At 39.5% G+C, this 24002-nt stretch overlaps 1 protein-coding gene across 1 annotated transcript in view; it reads left to right on the top strand.

The window, feature by feature from the left end:
- L3MBTL4 (L3MBTL histone methyl-lysine binding protein 4) overlaps positions 1-24002 on the top strand; it is a 397494-nt gene that overhangs the window by 242957 nt on the left and 130535 nt on the right. The window lies entirely within an intron of this gene.

Below are 24002 nucleotides of genomic sequence, written 5' to 3'. Positions count from 1 at the left end.
GGCTTATATATAACAGAAATTTAATTCTCACAGTTCTGAATGCTGGAAGTGCAGATCAAGGTGTCAGCATGGTCATGTTCTGGTGGAGCCCCCCTCCTGGTTCATAGGCGGTATCTTCTCATTATGTCCATGTGTGGTGGAAGGATCAAGGGAGCTCTGTAGGGTCTCTCTTATGAGAGCACTAATCCTGTGCATGAGGGCTCCACTCTTGTGACCTAAGCCACCTCCCAAAGGCCCCCACATTGGACATTGGAATTCCAACATATGAATTGTGTTGGGGGGCACAAATTGTCCATTGTACTAATTATTCCAGAAACATTGGCTGAAATATTGCTGTGTCCCTGGCACTATGATAGAAGCTACAAGAAGTCATAAAGGAAATATATAGACTCACAAGGAGCATGTTGTCTAATAAGGGTGAAAATATATGAACTACATGAATACAGATGATTTAATATAAAATAGAAAATGATGAGTATCCTAGAGCAAGCACAGATAAGTACTTAGGGCTTCAGTGGAGGGTAGATTAATTTGCAGCAGCTCAGTCACAGAAAGCTTCCCAGAGGAAGTGATGTTCACACTGTAAGTGGTCAGCCAAATGCAGGGTGTGGAGAAGGTGGGGAGGGAAAGGAAGTTTCTTAACAGCGTGGAGGGTGGTGCTGGCTCATTTCCTCACCTCATTCCAATTACCTCTGTGCTTTATTTGCCTTCATTGGAAATCCATATTTGTCTCTGTGTGTATGTGTGTGTGTGTAGTATGTTCACCTAGAACACTTTCTGGCACATGATAGGTGCTCAGTATTTTTGGAAGGAAGAAGGAGAGAATAAAGGGAGGAAGGAATTTGGTTTTAATCTCCAGGAAGGTACACTATGGATATTGCAGAGGTGATGACAATGAATTTCAGGTGGCAGGATCCTCTGTACTTGGTGTCAGTGTACATTGGAGCAATTTAAAGCACTTTGATTCACATTTATTATTATCTCGGATATAAACCCAGTTTTTGAAAAAATAATTATGACAGTGAAATCAAATTATCTTTGAGTTGTCCTTTATTCATAGGGCATGCCTCAGGAGTGGAGCAGAGGAAGGTAGTGGTTTAGTTCTCTTGAAACAGGTCAATCTGAATATCTTTGAGAAATTCTTATCCGGTCCTATTATGTATATTTACCAAATAAGGAAAAGGAAAAATAGCCATTACAGGACTCCAAGGAGCCTATGAGAGCCACTATCAAATACTTATTTGTAATTCTTTCAGCATTTCGGAAGTGAAGTGTTTTATAAATACAAGTTGCTACTCCTTGTTTTTCCTTTTTTTTTCACACATCCCTCCAATTATATATGTGTCATAGTTTTGCTTCAAATGCAACAAAGCTTGATTTTGTAGTTATATAGCTTTTCGAACTATTTTTAATATGCTTTCTTTTTTGAGTCTTTGTTCTTTTCTCTCACAGTTTCTGAAAGCAGAGGAAGTAGTTCTCATTTTAGCGTATGAATACATTAGCCACAGTACTAATCAGATAACACTCAGACATGCGCAGAACACGAGAGTAATTTTCGGCTCTACAAAGACTCTTGTCCATTTCCTTTGTTTTGATATCAGGATATACAATCATTTTATCTTTCCTGAAATTGCTTTTTGGGAAACATTGAGTGAAAGATTCAGTATACAAACAAATTGAATTAAATATGAAAGATAGATGATTTGGGGCGCCTGGGTGGCTCAGTCGTTAAGCGTCTGCCTTCGGCTCAGGTCATGATCCCAGGGTCCTGGGATCGAGCCCCGCGTCGGGCTCCCTGCTCCGCGGGAAGCCTGCTTCTCCCTCTCCCTCTGCCTCTGCTTGTGTTCCCTCTCTCGCTGTGTCTCTTTCTGTCAAATAAATAAATAAAATCTTTAAAAAAAAGAAAAAGAAAGATAGATGAGGGCTCTGTTCTTCTGATGTGCTGGGGAGTTAACCAGGCACAGTTCATTAACACTAATGGAAAAATTCATCATTTACCATGTGCATTCCCAGGCATTGTAGAGGCAATTTCTCCCCCTAATTTGCTACATAACTTGATTATTCATAAATGTACTAAGATCCAGAAAGGAGCTATATTTATCAATCAAGCATCTTAAAGATTACTTCTCAGGACGCCTGGGTGGCTCAGTCGGTTAAGCGTCTGCCTTCGGTTCAGGTCATGATCCCAGGGTCCTGGGATCGAGTCCCGCATCGGGCTCCCTGCTCCGCGGGGAGCCTGCTTCTCCCTCTGCCCCTGTCTCTCTCTCTGTCTCTCATGAATAAATAAAAAATAAATAAATAAAATCTTTAAAAAAAAAAAGATTACTTCTCATTAATTTAAATTTGACTTCCATTGAGAAGAGATTTCCTCTTCAGAAAACAACTTTTTTTCTGTAAATACATCTCTGACATCCTAGACACTATATGCTTAAGTTTCCAAATAACGAGAGTATATACTTGACATATTTTAAATGTAATTTACATTCTTACTGTATTTTAAGTACTGCTCAAGATTTAGAACAAAATTGTTCTTATCAATTTGATTCAGAAATCTTATGGAGTAGAGAGTCCAAAATATGGACACCCCTTGCATGTGGGGAGTTGAGTTACTCAAGAGCTCTCTCTCTGTGGCCCAAGGCTGAGACAGGATGGAAGCAGGCTAAGAATGTGTGTACTGTCTGTGTACTTTGCTCACAGGCTCTACAATGTGCTATACTCAGTGTAAATACTTCTAAAGACATGGTCATTCACTTTTCTGGTCTAGTAAATGGGAAGTTCCAAAGCCAAAAACGGGAGAGGGATTTTATTGGAAGTACACTAACTACAGAGAAAAGAGAGGATCCTTGTTTATCAAAGAATTTAGGATTAGGATCAGTCCCTTTTTTTTTTTTTTTAAGATTTTATTTATTTATTTGACAGGGAGAGAGAGAGCACAAGCAGGGGGAGTGGCAGGCAGAGGCAGAGGGAGAAGCAGATTCCCTGCAGAGCAGGGGGAACCCGATTCAGGGCTCGATCCCAGGACCCCGGGATCATGACCTGAGCTGAAGGCAGTTGCTTAACCAATTGAGCCACCCAGGTGCCCTAGGATCAGTCCCTTTTTAAAAAGAGATTTTAAAGTTTATATTATTTTGGAGACAAAACAGGTTTGTTTTTATGGTGACATGAGCTCAAGAATTTGGGTTCTGACATTGTTAAACAAGTGGGCATCCCTATGAGTAAACTGTCAGTTTTCCCTAATTAAAAATGTGTTCAGGAACTTGAAAGACAAGCACTGATGCTCATCACTTCAAACACAAGAGAAACAGATGACCCTGCAGCAGGCTGTTCCTTGTCTTCTGTATCTCTCTCTCCTGCATTTCAACTTCATCTTACAGATTTTTAGTGACAAGGAAAGGTCACCTGCCAGGGAGCCTCGATAGCCAGTGACCCTTGGCCTGAAGTGGGACTCTTAGCAGAGCAGTTCTGCTATGCGTGAAGTTGGCCCAGGGTCTGGTGTACTCTGCAACATTCATATGTCATGATTTTTCAAATCCTACTTCACTTTTTGCAACTATAACGGCTTTGTTAAGACATAATTCACATAGGGGCTCCTGGGTGGCTCAGTCGGTTAAGCGGCTGCCTTCGGCTCAGGTCATGATCCCAGGGTCCTGGGATCGAGCCCCGCATTGGGCTCCCTGCTCAGCAGAGAGCCTGCTTCTCCCTTTCCCTCTGCCTGCTGCTCTGCCTACTTGTGCTCTCTCTCTCTCTGTCAAATAAATAAATAAATAATATCTTTAAAAAAAAGACCTACCATGCAATTCACCCATTAAGGGGTAAAATTCATTGGTTTTTAGTGAGTTCACAGAGCTGTGCAACCATCTCCACTATCAATCTTTGAACAGTTTTCCGTCCGTAAAGAAACATTTACCCATGTGCACCACCCTCGTGTTCGCTCTTCTATGCAGTGCTACTTAGCTCTTCCTTCTCTTCTACTTCCCATCTCCATCTTGTCACCCTCTCTTCTCCTCATCCTCTTCTCCCTGTTTGCTTCTCTTCTTAGGCTCTCTTTCTTTTCCTTGCAAATGGCAGACACTCCTCTGGGTCTGGCTATGGTTCATTGCCAAGCAACGAGGGAGGGAGAGCGAGAGAGGAGGTGAGGGTGGAGGGCAGAGGAGTGAAAGAAGAAAGAGAGAGCCATTAGCCTGAAGGTCTGAGAGCAAGTAGAGATGAACACGAGCAGACACAGAAAATAAGAACTCAGCTTCCAGCACTTTCCTCGTCTCCTTCTGCTGGCACGTCATTGCTGTGAAGTTCTTTCGACAGTCTCACTTGCTGTAACAACACTGCACTGCACTCACCTCAGTCCTGTCCTTCTGTCGTTCTCCAAAATAGTAACCACAGACGGATTGCTGATGCAGATAGGCTGCTCTCACCGACCCTGCGCTCACTTGCTCTCTCTCTCACACACACATCCCGCAGACACAGGGGAGAGAAAGAGACACAAAAGCAGAACACAGTGTGTGTGCGCAAAACACTGACTCATCTAAGTGTACTGAGATGACATTTCAAAAATACTGTTTAACTGCAACATATACTTGTTCTATTACTTGAAGATTAAATTTTGAAACTTGATAGCAGTCTTGGGCATCAATGGGAGTAGAGGGTTTTCCACGGAAACAGACACTCCAGTCTGCAAATCACTTGGTTGAATATTGAGCAATTACACTTCACCATATTAATTTCAAATAATCTCTTCCGACTGGTAGTAAATATTCATGATGAGATTTGTCCTTAGCTCTGCAGCTTGATGCCTACCAGGGTCACCCCTCCCTTCACTCTGAGTGTGCAAATCCCCTGAGGTCCGCCCTGGTTCCAGATGCAGACTTTGTGAGGAGTGGTGGCTGTGGGGTGACAGGAGACTCAGGGCCAGGAAAGCACCCCGGCCTTCTGCTTTTCTTCTCTTTTCTTTAATGGAAAAAGAAAATATTAGAAGGAGACCACAGGAAAGTATAAGAAAGTAATGAAAATCTCTCGCAGTTTTAAAGAAAATGAAAAGGTCAGGAAAACTGTAGTTGTTGGACACCTTCTCTGTGTTCAGACCCTCAGTGGCCTGGGTGTTTCCCAGGGTGCACAGAGGGCTTCCAGAAGGGCTGTGGAGTCAGGGGAAGTCTGTGCCACGTTGTGTGTGTATCTGCACATCCGCGCTTGTCAGCCAGGGAATCCATCATGTTCAACAGATTCTCAAAAGAATTTTGACCCCAAACAGGCTCTGGAGTAATATTGAGGAATCATTCAGAAAGGTCCTACAGAGTGAAGAGCTCACCTGAGCAAGTGAGGCCTGGATGGATGGGGGGCCCATGAGGCAGCAGAAGGCAGGCCATCCACGGGCGGAGGCTGTCACCCACAGGGTGAAATGCAAACCTCCTGACAGCAATTACGACAATGACTAAATCCATCTGCACATGTGGACACAATTTCCTAGTGCCTGTACACATGGTATGGACAGGAAAGCTGGAAGGAAATAGAGAAAAAGGTCACTGGTTTGCATGGGAGTAGAGGAACATGTTTTCTTCTACTAACATTCTACACTAGAAATTTTATCACTTCTAAATTCTATATTATAACTTTTATAATTTTTTAAAAAGGCAAACCAGTATGGCGCGAAAGCTCAAATGAGAACAGATAAAACCTGCGTAGGTCCTAAGGTAATAAAATTCTGAAGTAATTTTCATGGTCTTAAAAAGATATGGAAACCTTGCAGAGGTGTAGATAGGAAGCATGGAGCTGAAATTCAAGTCTGTAAAGAATCAGAACACTTATAAGTAATTCTCTGTCAAACTGGTAAAATTTAATGAGTTAATAGAGATTTAAACAATTTTGTAAATCCAACACAGTGAACGTGTAGAGTGCTTGACGTCGCAAAGACACTTACCAACAGGCAACAGCCACAGCCAGGATGGAGCCATGGGTTAATGTCACATTCGTGTCAAGCATTGCTTTAAAAAGGGACACCGCTACTGATCTAAAAAGAAATTGACTGTTTATCAGGAAGAAGCCAAAGCATAATACCTATTGAGAAGATTTCACATTTTAGACAAAAAAGCAGTACTGTTTGACCTCCACTCCCTTCCCTCCTCCAGAACATACTGCATTCAAGTCTCGAAAACATACACATCTGCACAGACTCACAGCCCCCCGAAAACCTGCAGGTACCCAAACGGGTCGGGGGGACTGTTCCTGGGAAGGCTGGGAGGAAGGGATGTGAGACGGCCAGCACCCCTGTGCTCCCACAATCCTGACGAGCCCGCCTGCCCTGAGACGGACTCCGCTTCCATTCATTCTCAAAGATGGGTTCCCAATCAGTGACTAGCTGGGAAATCCAGTTCCGAGAGCAATTTATGGACCTGAATAATCTATGCTCCCGTTTCAGCTTTCTCAGATTGCAAAACTGACATATCTAGAGAGCTTGAAATGCCAGCTTATCCAGACAGATGTGCTAACAAAAACCTACAACTGGAACACTTCTATTTATTAAGACAATTTTTGTGCAGGCGAGTTTTTAAAAGATGGTAATTGACAAAATTAAAAGCAAGAGAACACTTTTTCTTCCTTGTCACATATCCTTTACCCTCTGTGCCACACCCTAGTCCCACCTCACTCCCTGGGATCTCCCACCAGCCACAGCAGTGATGGCTTTCTCAATGAAGAATGCTCTTGAGCACTAAAGCACATCTCCTTGCTCCATTTTAACCTGTTCTGAATGATGTTCCCAGAGACCACACGTGATGCCCTGGCTATGTCTAGCACAGCAAGTGGCAAAGCGAGAGAGCGGAGAGTCTACTTGCTCAAAGCAGAGGAGAAACAAAGGCCAGGAGTGTAGGGGGGCAGTGAAGCGGGGGTGGGAGAGGCCTGTTCACACCATGTCCTGCCCTTCGTCATGTCACGAGACGATGTGGGTGACTCCACAGTTAATTCAGTGCTTCGAAAGATTTTGACATCCAGGCAGGCACACCGGGGGAAGTGTGCAGAACAGGCGAGACCTTTGGAGACTCTCAGCAGCATTAAGCAGTGCAGACGTATGAAATGAGAGTAGCAGCTGGCCTGTGCTCAGGCTGAACTCGGAGAACGCATCCATCCCCTGCTGCAGCCACAGCTGTCTGCTGGCAGTGCCCCAGACGTCTTCCTGTCTGACTTCTCATTCTGCGTGGGTGTCTGTCCTAACCACCTGTAGGAGGAGTCCAGAATTATCCTGTCAGTCCTGTGGTTTAAAATGTTAGAAACAGAGAAGATTATCTCACCTACTAAAGTGGCAAGCCTGCCTCACTCACCTTTATTATCACACTCACAAGGTTCTGTCTCAGCGTTTTCTTTAGCAGCTCCCGAATTTAGTAAGCCCCACCGATTATTTTTCTGCAGTATGTGTCAGATCCACATTTCCCTTCTGTTCCTGCAGCTCGTGGCTGCTATCCAGATCCTGCCCGTGCCGTGCCTCAGGCTGGTCCTGTGGGCCAGAGCCACTAGAATGACCTTCCTGATCTTTGAGCACCAGCTTCCCCAATTCATGCCCTACTGCAGCTCTGACCACTAGCAACTCTCAGCCAGGCATTCGGGGGCCCCCATATTGTGAGCAAGTGTCATCCACAGTCCTGCTCCCCAACCCACTGGGACTCTTCTCCCAGTCTCGCGTCTCTGTCTCTACCCTTGGGACTGACTGAAACCAGTCCTATTTCAAGAACCTGCCCCTGTGCCCTCCCTGGTCCTAACTAAACCAACAACAGCAGTGACAGCGAAAACAATTTTATGAAAACATTCCCTTCCTAGATTTTATTTATTTAATGAAAGGCTGCATATAATGTAGTGTGCACTTATCATAATGCCTGGCTGTATATTAAATATTAAGTATACCTATTGTTATAATTATATCATGCATTATTAAACATAGACTATCCATGATAACAATAAATCACAACAAATGCTTCTTTTGCCCTTTAGATTTCTGTTTGTTTTCTGACCCTTGAGGTGGACTCTTTGCCGTACTTGGGTTAGCCCGATGCCTCATACAGTGCTGCGCACACAGTGGCATTTGGTAAATATCTGTGGATGAAATGAAATGGCAGCTGCTTTGCCTCCTTCTACTGCCTCCCCTAAAACAGGATACTGTTGGGGTGCTCGTGGAGCTGTATCAAGTAGAATGTTGTATTTGGCCATGTAGGTGCAACCTGAGTGAAGATGTATGTGGATGTGAAATACTTAAATTCTTATTTAAAAACATGCTAAGGACAGAGATTTAAAGTCTCTTTCTGGCAGAAAATCAAGGCTATCTCTTCTCTATTTTCTTCTCCTTTCTCACAGTTTTATAAATTACAGCTTGTTCCAATAAAAAAATTATCCAGATGGTCGGTTCTTCACGTTACATTTCATTCCATGCAGGGGATGTGCCTTTGTTTCTAAAGAATCCCTTCTTTAGCACATGTTCTATTCTTGTGGCAACTCACTAAATTTCAGAATGAAATTTAAAAAACACCAAACAGCTTAAATTCTTAAAGTAGTCTAATTTCCCCACTTGCTCTCTCTACATAATCAACAATGCCAAAGATGTTATATAAATATATTAAGATCATCAGTATCCATTTGGCAAAGCACCTAGTATGTGCAAGGCGTTTTGCCAGATGTTCCCAAATTTTTATTTTCTCTCATACATTCAGAGAAAGATCTAATGCCAGAGGCAGTTTGGCATAGTAGTTAAAAGTCTAAATCTTGGGGGCGCCTGGGTGGCTCAGTCATTAAGCGTCTGCCTTCGGCTCAGGTCATGACCCTAGGGTCCTGGGATCGAGCCCCGCCTCGGGCTCCCGGCTCAGCAAGAAGCCTGCTTCTCCCTCCCCAGCTCCCCCTGCTTGTGTTCCCTCTCTTGCTGTGTCTCTCTCTGTCAAATAAATAAAATTTTGAAAAAAAAAAAAAGTCTAAATCTTGGCATGAGGTTCCCTGGGTTTCAGTCCCATCTCTACAACTTCTTAACTATGTGGCCTTGAATGACTGACTGAAACTCTCTGCGCCTCAGTTTCTTTGTCTATAAAATGCAGATAGTAAGAGGGATACTGTGAAAATTGAATGAATTAACATGTAAAGAGAGCTTAAGTCAAAGTATAGTGCAGAGTGAAAACTATAGAAGTAAAACCTGTTATGAATATTAGACTAATTAACTTGTGTTCTGGTGGTATCTTTCCTTAAATTTTTGAAGAATCTTACTACATAAATTTAATAGAAATAAAAACACCCGTGTATATATTTTAGATTAACCTGGTCACCTTTTAGAAAATATTTTATGTGTTGATTCCAATAACAAATAGTTAAATTACCTGAACAGTATTTTAGAACAGTTTATGGTAGAAAAAGTAGTATTGATCGTATTTTCTTGAAAGAGGTAGACATTCATTTTTAACCATGATTACATTGATGCCCCAATATTTAATGTCTCAAGATTGGTTTATTTTATTTTTTTTAAAACATGTTTTTAAACAGCTCCCTTCAAGATTTAGTGAAAGATTTCTAATTCTAATGTTGGTTCTTATTTCTAATTAGGAAGATACTGCTTTACACACACTAAATTATAGTACACATTTGCCTTTGGTGTGTTAACTAATTTAGAGAGAAGAGAATTGGCAATCAAATTCTTTAATATGGAGCCTGCCTGCACATATTTGAACCTACAGATGAGTTTTTATTTGCAGACTGTGGAATGATAAAAGGTCATCTCTTAAATAGAGATTCAAAATGTATGCCTTTGTAGTACTCCAAAAGACTAATGCAGTGCTTACAGGGGAGGGAGGGGCAACAGGACTTCTGTAAATTTTCCTTTATCTGTTAGTGTTTGGAACTCCTTAGCTCAGGTCATTGAAGAATGCCTTGTCCTCTGACATGGACTGGTTTGGTTTTGCTTTTTCCATCACACAGACTGCACTCCTAATCTTAGCTTATAGGTTTGTCAAGTTGATGGTGAATTTATCATTTTGAGAAAGAACATCCCAAAACAACATTTGAATGCCCTGTTCGACATTGGATCAATATTAGCATTTAACACAAGGATTAGATGCTTATAAGTATATATAAATAAATACAGATGTAAACATATCTTCATGTATATCCAAATAACTTTTTTACAATTTTATTTAAATTAAGTGTATTAAATTTAAAGGCATCCAAAAGATGGAATTGTTTCATTATGATCCATAGCCAAAGTATATACCTTTAATTTATGGATGATGTTTAAAAATTGTCCTTGGAACATTTTTAAGTTGAATTATTCTCCAGATGCCCTTTGGACAGCTGTCCTGAAAAATGCTCTCCCTTTTGAGTGAAATTTTTTTTCAAAACAATGCATATTTATAGAAAGAAGAAAACATATTTTAAAGACCTTTGCAGAAATTAAATGTATTTCAAATTAGAATATTCTAATTGAAAATGTAGTTTGATAACTTAAGCTATAAAAAGTAACCTTGAAATGTTCATAACACTTAACCAAAATATTAAAATTAAAAAGGTGAAAACAACTGGTATATAGTAATAAAAATATTCTTTGTAATTATAGAAACACAAACTTGTTACTGTAATTGTTTTGAATTACTAATGTAGCACATTAACCACTTTGTTTAATTTACTGCTTAATGTTAACCATGTAGACAGTATTCTGTTAAAAATTTTTAAACTGCAGATTCTATTCATCAGACCTTCCCCATGCATAGATTATACAAATTATTTATTTAGTATATTAACCTGGTTTCAGCAGAAAATTTTAAATGCCATTAGTGTGCTATTTAGCATCACATTCCTTGAGAATAATTTCTACCTTGAAAGTTTCTAGTAACCATCCACTAAAATACTTCAGAGGAAAGAGAGTACACACACACACCACCCTTTAACCTTCATTCTTTTTTTAAATTTAATTTTATTATGTTATGTTAATCACCATACATTACATCATTAGTTTTTGATGTAGTGTTCCACGATTCATTGTTTGCGTATAACACCCAGTGCTCCATTCAATATGTGCTCTCTTTAATACCCATCACCAGGCTAACCCATTCCCCCACCCCCTCCCCTCTAGAACCCTCATATTGTTTCTCAGAGTCCATAGTCTCTCATGATTCGTCCCTCCCTCCAATTTCCCCCCCTTCATTTTTCCCTTCCTACTATCTTTTTTTTTAACATATAATTTAACCTTCATTCTTTTTTTTTTTTTTAAAGATTTTATTTATTTATTTGAGACAGAGAGAATGAGAGACAGAGAGCATGAGAGGGAGGAGGGTCAGAGGGAGAAGCAGACTCCCTGCCGAGCAGGGAGCCTGATGCGGGACTCGATCCCGGGACTCCAGGATCATGACCTGAGCCGAAGGCAGTCGCTTAACCAACTGAGCCACTCAGGCGCCCTTAACCTTCATTCTTGATGCATCTTTCCTTCCCTGTCTAGTTTAGTAACAATATTACCTATACCAGAATAGTTAAAACAACACTTTTGTACACTCAACGGTATCTCCTAATGAATACCAAGTAAATGTCATATGTTATAGTTGACTTTTTAGTATTAGAACAGACATTAATGAAATGACCAAGTTCATATCTCTAATGAAACAAAAATAAATGGAGATTGCATTTAATTTTTATCTATTTCTGTGTACACCAGCGGGGTTCCTATTATTGGCATGCACTCTAGCCTTTATCAGTTTCAAATTTGTGGATATTTTAAAAACCATATTAGGAACCCAGTAGGCTAAGTTGTGATAAAGGCTAAATTCTCCTCCAGGAAGGGGCTGGTTCTCCACTTCTGCAGTTGGACAGAGATGCCAGAAAGGCTAGATTAATTTTTCTCTAAGAACCGAGGCAGCTTTTAGGAAGGAGGATTCAATCTGTGATAGCTAGGTAGGAAGACTGGAGAGAGAAGAGCCAAAATGGGCTGAGTTATAGGACACTGATTAAAGAAGTGACATTCTGGACTGATTGAGATGGTCACGTCTTTCTCTTTTGAAATCCTGTATGGCATCAATTTGAATGACATCCATAAAGAGATAAGTTATATGTATGTTAATTTTATATCTATGTATCTGTTATTTATTTAGCAGCTGATACGCTGCTGAGGTGCTGAAGCACAAGATAGCCTGGTCTTACTCAGGTTACACTTATGTGAACAACTATGGCCTCTTATTTTAAAAAACTTATAGTAGAGAAGATGCATATATACAAATGACAGTATAATAATATAAATATTTATAGAAGTTGGAAACTTTGTGTTGGAAAGCATTGATTTTTCTTATATGACCAGAATTTAGGTTTTTATGGATAGTTAAAGTGGGAGATGGCTTTGCAAGGTAGTCAGATCAAGGGGGTCCTTGAATGTATGCAAAAGAATTTCAATTTGGGTCTAACAGCATACATTTATAACAAGTAGAAGGAAGGAAAGAAATGATACCTCCTTTTTTCTAAACTTCATCTACAATGTGGAAATTGGATTCCTATCACTAACAGTAATATGAATTACAGAGGGATAAATTAAGGTTGGAATAGCCTTCATTGAATGCACATGGACCAGTTATTTTATTAAGCACTCTGCATCCAGGGTAATGTTTACATTGACACAGTGAGTGGAATGTGATTCTTCATGTTACATGTGAGACCATGATTAATAGAGGGTGAGGACTGGTGGTAGAAGGAGGATTGAAATTCAGTCTGGTCTGTCTCTAAAGCCTCTTTTGCCACTGGATTCCACAGGTGCTTTAGACGAGTAGAATAAATTATTCCCTTAAAAAGAGAAGTAAAGAGGGGCACACGGGTGGCTCAGTCGTTAAGCGTCTGCCTTCAGCTCAAGTCATGATCCCAGGGTCCTGGGATCGAGCCCTGCATTGGGCTCCTGCTTGGTGGGAGGCCTGCTTCTCCCTCTCCCACTTCCCCTGCTTGTGTTCCCTCTCTCTCTGTGTCTCTCTCTGTCAAATAAATAAAATCTTTAAAAAAAAAAAAGAAGAAAAGAAAAGAGGAGCCTTTAATAAAGTTTCTTAACATTAAAGAGATCATTAGGATCCAGAAAGATGGAGCAGACATACTTTTCTCTATTACTCCTGCTAAAACCTGGACATTATATATAAAAGAAACATGAATCCTATGAAAAGCAAATAGGAGAAGGCAGACCAGTTAGAGAACTCAAGACCTGAGTAACAACACAGTGGTAAATTCCGTTTTCCTTCTCCTTATATATCCTAGATTGGTTATTGTTTCCATTTTTTCATTTGTTTCAGGTGTGTTCATATTTGCTTGTTGAAGCATTTTTTTTTTGTTATTATTATGGCTGCTTTACAATTCTTGTGAGCTAATCTGTCATCTGTGTAATTTTGATGTTGGCATTAACAGTGTGAAAACATGAAATTATCAAACTCACTAGTAAAAGTAGGCATAAATTGGAAATTCAGAATACTCGTATACTGTAATGGTGGTACATCAGTCACTTTAACTCTAGTAAAAAAGGTAAAAAAAAAAAGTAAAAAAATAACTATAGTTATAGTAATCCATTATAGATACACAAAATAAAAAGATGTAAATTGTGACATCAATAACATAAAAAGTGAGAGGGAGAAGTAAAAAGTATAGAGTTTTTATAGACAATGGAATTTAAGTTATTATCTATTTAAAATAGATTGTTATAAGTATGTTTTATGTAAGCCTTATGGTAATCACAAAGAAAAATCTGTAATGGATACACAAACTATAAAGAGAAAGGAATCAAAGTATAGTGCTACAGTAAAAGAATCAAATCAAATTGCAATGGAAGACAGCAAGAGAGGAAGAAAAGAACAAAGAAACTACAAAACATTCGAAAAATACTTAACAAGATGGCATTAGTAAGTCCTTGTCTGTCAATAATCATTTTAAATATAAATGGATTAAATTCTCCAATCAAAAGACACAGACTGATTGAATAGATTTTAAAAAAAAGATCCGACTATGTGCAGCCTACAAAAGACTCACTTCAGCTTTAAGGACACACATAGCCTGAAAGTGAAAGAATAGACGAAGATATTCCATGCAGATGGTTACCAAAAGAGAGCAGGAGTGCCTAGATTTATGTCAGATAAAATCACCTTAAGTCAAGAATTGTCATAAGGGGGGCACTTGGCTGGCTCAGTCAGTGGAGTGTGCAACTCTTGATCTCGGGGCTGTGAGCTTAAGCCCCATGTTGGGTATAGAGATTACTTAAAAAAATAAAATCTTTAGGGGGTGGCTCAGTCAGTTAAGCATCTGCCTTCGGCTCAGGTCATGATACCAGGGTTCTAGGATCGAGCCCTGCATCAGGCTCCCTGCTCAGTGGGGAGACTGCTTCTCCCTCTCCTTCAGCCTGCAGCTCTCCTTGCTTGTGCTCTCTCACTGTCAAATGAATAAATAAAATCTTTATAAATAAATAAATAAAATCTTTTTAAAAATTGTCATAGAGACAACGTCATTATATAATGAGAAAGGAGTCAATTTATCAAGAGGATATAACAATTATAAATATGTAGCCAACATTGGAGAACCCAAATATATACAGCAAACATTAACAGAAGTGAAGGGAGAATAGATAGCAATAAAATAGTAGAAGACTTCAGTACCCCACTTTCAGCAACAGATAGATCATCCAGATAAGAACCAATAAGGAAACAATGAATTTGAACAGTACTATAGACCAAATGGACCTAAGAGACACATACAGAACATTCTGTCCAAAAGCAACAGAAAACACATTCTTTTCAAGCACACTTTGAACATTCTTCAGGATAGATCATATGTTACATAACAAAACAAATCTTAACAAATTTATTAAGATTGAAATTATATAAGGTATCCAACCATGATTGTATGAAATGTAGAAATCAGTAACAGGAGGAAAATTCAGAACTATGTGAATGTCAACACACTCCTGAACAACCAGTAATTCAAAGAAGAAATCAAAAGGGAATTAAAAAAAAAAAAAACCCTGAAACAAATGAAAATGAAACACAGTATAACAAACTTATGAGATGCAGCAAATGTAGTTTTAAGAGGAAAGTTTGTATTGATAAATGCCTACATGGAGGAAAAAAAAAACAATCTCAAATAAACATCCTAACATTATAACTCAAGGAACTAGAAAAAAAAAAAAAAAAAGAACAAAATAAGACCAAAATTAGCACAAGGAAGGAAGTAATAAAGATTAGAATAGAAATAAATGAAAAAGAGATTAGAAATACAATAAAAAGATCAATGGAACTAAGTTATCTTCTTGAAAAGATTTTAAAAATTAACATACCTTTAGCTAGACTAAGAAAAAAGAAAGAAGACTAAATTAAAATTAGAAAAGAGAAGACTTTACAACTGCAACCATGGAAATACAAAGGATCATGAGAGACTAATATGAGCAATTACATCCCAACCAGTTGGCTAACCTAGAAGATAAATTCCTAGAAATATACAACCTTCCAAGTCTGAATCATGAGGAAATAGAAAATCTGAACAGACCAATAATGAGTAAGGAGATTGAATGAGTAATCAAAAATCTCACAACCAGGGCGCCTGGGTGGCTCAGTCGTTAAGCGTCTGCCTTCGGCTCAGGTCGTGATCCCAGGGTCCTGGGATCGAGCCCCACATCGGGCTCCCTGCTCCGCGGGGAAGCCTGCTTCTCCCCTCCTTCTCCCCCTGCTTGTGTTCCCTCCCTCACTATGTCTCTCTCTGTCAGATAAATAAATAAAATCTTTAAAAAAAAAAAAAATCTCACAACCAAGGAAAGCCCTGGATCAGATGACTTTCTGGTGAATACTACTAAACATTTAAAGAAGAATTAATTCCAAACTCTTGCAAAAAAGTGAAGACGAGGGAGCACTTCCAAACTCATTTTATGAGGCCAGCAATTCCCTAATACCAAAGCCAGATAAGGACACTATAAGAAATTTATAGGCCAGTATATAGATGCAAAAATCCTCAACAAAATACTAGCAGACCAAATTCAACAGCACATTAAAATGATCATATACCTGATTGAGTGGGATCTATCCCTGGGATACAAGGATGGTTCAACAAATGCAAATCAGTAAATGTGATGCACATTAACAGAATGAAGAATAAAAATCGTATGATCATAACATATCTAGAAAAAGCATTTGACATAATACAGCATCCTTTCATTATAAAAACTCAACAACTTAGGTATAGAAGGAATATAGCTCAACATAGTAAAGGTCTACATGACAAGTCCATAGTTATACTCATGGTGAAAAGTTGAAAGCTTTTATGAAAACAAGACAAGGAAGCCCACTCTTGCCACTTGTGTTCAACAGAGTCCTGTAAGGCCTGCCCAGATAGTTAGGCAAGAAAAAAATTGAAAGTCATCTAAATCAGAAATGAAGAAGTAAAATTATCTCTGTTTGCAGTTGACATGATCTTATATATGGAAAACCTAAAGACTGCATTGAAAAACTGTTTCTATATACTAACAATGAACTATCTGAAAAGGAATTAAGAAAACGTCATAACAACATCAAAAAAATAAGGTATTTAGGGATAAATTTAACCACGGAGGTGAAAGATATGTACAATGAAAATGATAAAACACTGATTAAGGGAATTAAAGAAGGTATAAATAAATGGAAAGATATCCCATGTTCATGGATTGGAAGAATTAATATTGTTAGAATATCCATACTGCCCAAAGCTATCTACAAATTCAGTGCAATCCCTATCAAAATTCCAATGTCATTTTTCAAAGACATAGAAAAAAAACAGCCCTAAACTTCATATGGAATCAAAAAAGACCCTGAGTAGCCAAAGCAGTCCTGAGCAAGAATAACAAAGCTGTAGGCAGTACACTCTTCCTGACTTCAAATTATACTATAATATAATAAAACATAGAATCAAAACAGTATGCCACTGGCATAAAGGCAGACACATAGAGTAATGGAACAGAATAGAGCCCAGAAATAAACCCACATATATATGGTCAGCTGATCTTTGACAGGGGTGCCAAGAGTACACAATAGAGAAACGATAGTCTCTTCAATAAATGGCATTGGGAAAATTGGATATCCACATGCAGAATGAAACTGGACTCTTATGCCATACACAAAAATCAACTCAAAATGAGTTAGAAACTTAACTGTAAGACCTGAAACTTTAAAATTCCTAGAAGAAAACATAGGTAAAAAATTACTTGACATTTGTCTTGGCAATGATCTTTTGGATGTGATACTAATAACACAAGCAACAAAAACAAAAATAAGCAAATGGGATTACACCAAACCAAATAGCTTCTGTGCAGCAAAGGAAACCACAAATAAATGAAAAGACAGCTTTCATAGGAGAAAGTATTTGCAAACCATACATATCTGATAAGGGGTTAATATCCAAAATATGTAAGGAATGCATACAACTTAATCACAAAGAAAACATAAATAACCCAATTTAAAAATGAACAAAGGACCTGAATAGACATTTCTCCAAAGAGGACACACAGAAGGCCAACGGGTACATGAAAACGTGCTCAACATCACTCATCATCAGAGAAATGCAAATTAAAACTGCAATGAGATATCACCTCACACCAGTAAGGATGACTATAATAAAAATAAAAAGATAACAAGTGTTGGTGAGGATGAGAAATGGGAATCCTTGTACATTGTTGTGGAAATGTAAAATGGTGCAGCCACTATAGAAAATGGTATGGAATTTAATCAAAAAATTAAAAATAGTCCTACCATATTACTCAGCAATCTCACTTCAGGTGTATATCCAAAGGAATTGAAATCAGAATCAGAGATACCTGCACTCCCTTGTTCATTACAGCATTATTTGCAATAGCCAGGTTATGGAAACAACCTGAGTGTCCATCAGTGGATGAATGGATTGAAAAAATGACATGTACATACAACAGAAAATTAGTCTGCCATTTACAACATGAATGGACCTGGAGGTCATTATACTAAGTGAAATAAGCCAGATAAATATGGTATAATATCACTTTTATGTGGAATCTAAAATAGACTCATAAAAGCAGAGAGTAGAATGGTGGATGCTAGAGGTTGGGGAGTGGGGGAAAAGGAGAGGTGACAGGTTAAAAGTTACAAAGTTTCAGTTATGCAAGATCAATACTGCAGATCTACTATAAAGCACAGTACCTATAGCTAATACTGTTATGTACACTTAAAATTTTCTAACAGAGTAGATCTTACATTAAATGTTCCTACCACTAAAAATTAAAAAAATACTAAAGGTGGCAGGAGGAGTTTTAAAGGTGATGCGTATATTTATGGCCTTATTGGTGGTGATGGTTTCACAGGTATATACTTATCCCAAACATCTCATGTTGTATACATTAAATAAGTACAGCTTTTTATGTGTCAGTCATACCTCAATAAAGTTGCTTTAAGCAATGAAGAACCAAATAAAAATTACAGAACTGAAAATGTAATAACCACAGTAAATAGGATCATTAGTATTATATTTTGCATCAGAATAGACCTTTTTAAAATTAAAAATTCATGAGCATTTAATTTCTGCTAGTCATGATACCAGGACCTCGCTTGATTTGTCTCATTTGGTTTTCACAAAAAATGCCTATAAGAAAGGTGTCATCACCATTTTTTGATGAAGTGAAAAACAGAGAGATTGAGTAGCTTGCCCAAGGTTCTGGAGCTGAAAGCTTTAATCCAGTTTCCTCTGATTCTTAAACCTGTGCTTCTTGGCACTCTACTAAACCAATTACATTGCTCCATGGGTGTAGTAGTTCTCTTTCAACTTCCTAACTGCCCATTTTAGCAAGTTCATAATATCTAGCATGACTTCATGGGCTGCATTACCCCCACAGAAATGTGTTTTTAGAACCAAATTTATTTTGTCCAACCTTTTGAACTCTGAGTTCTGTAGCTGTCAATTTCTTTTAACTCTACTTATAAAACTTTTGTTTTTAATATTTATACTTTTTGCTTACTATGTGCATTCAATTTTCTAGTACTTTTAATGACAGTAAAGTGATGGTATCAGCTATTTTCTGGGCAAAAACTAGTCAGAATCAGAGAAAATTTACCCATAATTTGTCTTGGGCAACTTCATTTTATTTTACTTTATTTTGGGGGGGGCATCTTCATTTTAAAACCACCTGAATTTGAAGAAAATTAGCCCCAGGACCTTAGAATCTTACATCTATACCAGTTGGTTTTTGCCCATCTCTGTGTTTGAGAACAATATAATAGAAATTTTGTTACATCCTCAGTAGATATTAAACTGTGATGTTTCTTTCTTCCTGGTCTGTATTCCAACATGTATCATTTGTACTTGCTCCTTTTTTTTTCTGTCATTGAAAACATTACTTAATTTTATTTGGTCAGCAGTAGTGATGAACATCCTGAGTATTTGTGCTTGTTCTTCATCCTCATAGAAGCAAAATCATCAACAATTTAAGTCATGTTAGCTTTGAAAAGTTTCTGTAGAGACTATTAGAGGTATTCCATAATTTCAGCAAACTTCCTTTCAGTATTTATCATGTCTTTCAGCACCATTTGGCCAAAATACCAGTATTTTCTTAAGGAAAAAAGATATTTCGCATTCTTATACTGTGCAAGTTTCAACTACCCATGTATTAAAGACTGAAAAGGAGTAGCTTATTTTCATAAAGTCAAATGACAGTGAGAACAAACCGTGTTGAGTCGACTGGGAAACAGTGTGGGGGGTGGGTGGCAGGGTGGGGGTGCTGCTCTTCATATGTGACCCGTGTGATGCCCAGGCACCTGCCACAGGATGGCTCATGGCTCCTCGGGGCCCAAGGTCAAATCGCAAGGCAGGCAGCATTTAATTTTCTAGCTCCTTCCCATTTCCTTGCTGACCCCCCTTTGTCTGCACCATCCCCGTGACCTCTCACAGGATCTGACAGAGGTGGCCTTCCTGAGCATCCCTCAGACCATCTCTTCATGAATGCTTCCAAACAGGAGGCCTCCACCCACTCCCACAAGTAAATCTTCGTCTTTTGAAGATAGATGAAGAGACTTAGAATCTAATCTCCCAGCTCAGATATGATTCTTCTGTGTCCTCTTTTCTAGGTCATAGAAGGAAAAGAGTATGAAGTTGGCTAGTTAAATAATTGAGACTAAAATCTAAAGCACAATAGGCCTCGTCGAGGGGTACGTTAGTTGCATTAGAGAAGAACTGTCTCTAGTTGGTGGGCTAGCTGAGGGCATATTCCTAGAGCAGGGCTCCTCCTGGGAGCTACTGTCTGTTTCTGGCAACTTCGCTTTTCAGGATCAGGAGAAAGGTTGTCAGCAACTTGACACTCTTCCTGAAATACTGCTGACCTCTGTGTTGTTGGTTTTTATTTGTTTGGGAGTACAGCATGGAAAGGACTATTTCATCTTTGCTATTTTGCTGAAATTTGTCATGCTTCCCAACATTTTCATGTCATGTCACACAGAGAGAGAAAATGATAATCAGCACTTGGGAACGAGAAGGGATTTAGAGCCTGGAGGAGGCTGCTCAAGGCTGGAAGGACTGACCTGGGACTCTGGCTCCCCAGGCCCCTCCTGGCTGCCCTGAGGCTGCAGCTGGACACTGGTTGGGAAGCTACAATTAAGTAAGTCGTGACAACTCAGTTATAACCTTTTGGCCCAAACTGGCCACCGCCCAGGATTTGACAGAGCATGGCCCATCATCTTCAGCAGAACAGGGTAGTCAAAGAGAAGTAGGAACCAAATTTGCAGCTTGGGTATGAGAAGATGAACACAGTGTTGATACAAGATGATAATCTAGTAGAACGAGCAGAACCGGAGTCAAGGGGGTTTGGTGATCAGTAGTCATCATCTAGACTCAGAATCAGGGCCAGATGGGAGAAACCATGATGCAGGTAGGGATCCCAATTAGAGAGCAAAGCACAGTAATAGAGAGTAATTCAGGGTGAGAAGCACATGAAGGACTAGCCAGGTGGTATCTGCAAAGTGGACCTTTGCTCCTGGGTTGGGATTGGGAGGCAGAAATCCTGTCCTGGGAAGGGGCCAAGAAAAAAAATGGGAACATAGGGCTTCTGTCCCAGCAGGGCCCCTGAATTCTAGCTGTGGCAGCAGATGAGGCATTTAGGAGCAAAGACTAAGGCATATGCCTCTAGGAGACCCGGAGCCCACGAGGCCGCCTAGACTCATGAACCACAAGGCATGAGCACAGGTATCAGCACTGGGCACTGCTTCAGGTGTGGACCTTTGAACCCTAGAATGAACAGCTGGGTTTAACAAATTATCTTTGGCCCCAGATCAGGATTGGTCCTGGGAACGTGGGGAAACTCACCAACCTGTGCACAAAAGGAAGGAGGAAAATGCAGAGGCAGAGAGCCGTCCTAGGCTGGACACAAAAAACAGCAATTCAGCCTCAGCTGCCAGGTGCTGCTGGGGCCAGCCCTCCCCCGGTTGCAGCTCAAAGGCAGTCAGGAGCGCTGCTCTTAAAGAAAAAATATGTATACTGATAAAATTTACCTTTACTTTTCTGTTTATCCTCAGATGTTAACATTATGCTTAAATATTCTGAAAAGCAAAGCTAGTATTTTTATTTTATTTTATTTAAAGATTTTATTTATTTGTCAGAGAGAGAGAGAGAGCACAAGCAGGGGGAGAGGGAGAGGGAGAAGCAGGCTCCCCACTTAGCAGGGAGCCCAATGAAGGACTCGATCCCAGGACCCTGGGATCATGACCTGAGCCGAAGGCAGACGCTCAACCAACTGAGCCACCCAGGCGTCCCAAAACTAGTGTTTTTAATTGCCATCATTCCGAGCTGTGTAACCTGGAGATGTGTTCTCACCGGGCTTGCCTTGTGGAATCAGGAGGTGCTCCACTCTAGTGATGCTTGGGGTGTTCCATTTCTCAGTGCTGGAGACACAGAGGGGCTAGAATGGAATGAAGAAGTAACAAACAAGTGACTGAATGACTAGAGGGACTGATTGATGAATGAAGGTTGAGGGAACCCAAATTTCTCTCCACTGAAGCAAGTCCTGAACAAGAGGGTCTTTGGCAGCCGTCTACAGTGCTGGACAAATAAGGCTTGAGAAGAGAGCATCAGTGCCATGCACAAATCATGTTGGGGGGAATGATATGAAATAAAGAAAATTCATGACTGTAGCGAATCATTTAAAAGTCTCAATTTGACAGTATGTTAGATGGATAGCAGAGTTTTTCTTAGTAATAGTATCTTAATGAAAACTCACTTGTGCTTGAAATAAACATTTCCCAGTTTCCCTTAGGATAGCCTTATGCCTTTCAACTTTTATCTGCAGAAAAGTTCTTTCTTAAATTTCCCTTAGATCTTGTATGCTGCAGCTTAAACAGATCACTCCTGCTGCATTGTTATTGGAAACCATACTTGATCACATCTTTGCTTCTCACACAGGACTCTAGCATAGGCTGACAGATTTCCCCTAGCCATTAGTCACAGCAAACAGTACTGCTCTACCCTGTAAACACCTGCCTCGGCTTCTCTTCGCACAAGAATTATACCACACTTCTCTCTCATGTTTCTTCTTTTGATGATGTTAAAAACCTTGTCCCTCTTCTACCCACCTGATTGGTTGGTGCTAGTAATTAAGTGATCTATTTTGAGGCTTCTCAAGAAAGTGCCAAGCAACTTGGGGATAGTTGCTTATCCTGTGTGTGACTGTTTTCTTACCCACACAATAAATATATTAATACCATCTTTGGGTATTTAGTAATAAATATTAGAAATAATATAGGTAAAAAGCCTTGAGTTTTAATGGACCTATAGTACACACTCAGTAGAGATAGCTTTTTTGTTCTTATTATAAATTATATTTATGTATAAATATGTCTTAACTCCTTCACTGGGTTTATAGTCTCTCAAATGCCTATGATGTAGCAGATGCTCAGTTAATGGATTATTGAATCAATAACTGAATAAGCCAATAAATCAATGCCAAGTATTACAAATTGCAGAACATGCATGTAGAGAGGACTCCCTTGTCTGTAGCAAAGGCTGCTGATCATCCCTATTGTTCGTTCAGATTCACTCTGGCTTGTTGGGTCAGCCTGGTGTCATCCAGAAGATCAGTTCTAGGTATAGGTTGGTACTAAAGGCCTTCTGGGGTTAGATTGTTTATGGGCTCTCCTTGGAAAACTCCATCTGCTTGAAAATAGAGGAAAAACTGCATTGGTCCCTGATTTTATCATGCCATTAACATAACAAAAGAAAATATTCATCCATCGAAAAAGAATTTATTATGTGTCATACGTCAGCAAATGTATAGTAGATTGGAAGCAAATTCCTCAAAAAGGCCAGACTGCCTAGATATTGATGCATTTGACTATGTGCTTCCCTAGATGGAGATTATAATAGCACTATGATAATAGTAGCAACTGCCATGTTGGGATGTATGTGTGTGTGTGTTAGGATCGGGTCTGATTTTCCCATTTAACTGGAGAGAAACAGAAGCTTGAGTATGAAATGCCTTCCCCCGGAGTTGCCTGCAGGTGACCTGTCACCCCTGGGCTTTCCCTGATAGTGGCTGCCTCACTCCTAAGCAGCACAAGTTTGGGGCTTCTTTGGAGACAGGGCTGTGGGCACAGAAATCTGACAGAGACTACCCATTAGTCTGTAGAAAGAATCAGATCCTGGGTCCTGGTAGATCCTTGCCAGTTAGGCTCCAAACCACATCCCAAGACTGGGGACTCAGCCTTCACTGTGCCCTCTCCTTTTTCATCTCAGGTGTTCCTTCACATTCCAACACAACACTTCCTAGCAGGTTTCAGGAGGATTAAGCAGAAATACAGATACAGGATTTCTGGATACATGAATGTTAAGGAAGAAAAGCATAATATTCTCTGATACTGGTGAACAGTTTTCATGACCCATAGTATTTTGTGATGTAGGTGGTCAAATCAGGGCATAAATATCAGAGGATACAAACTTTGAATCAAGTGTTTATATAACATTTCCATTGCTGTACCTGAAGAACATCATTATGTTATTCTTAGATGTGTAAGTTTCCAAAGTTGTAA

This window comes from Mirounga leonina, unplaced genomic scaffold (assembly GCF_011800145.1).
Source record: "Mirounga leonina isolate KUSES-001 unplaced genomic scaffold, KU_Mleo_1.0 Mir_93, whole genome shotgun sequence".
NCBI classification, from domain to species: Eukaryota; Metazoa; Chordata; class Mammalia; order Carnivora; family Phocidae; genus Mirounga; species Mirounga leonina.
This window is presented reverse-complemented; position numbering and strand designations above follow the sequence as displayed.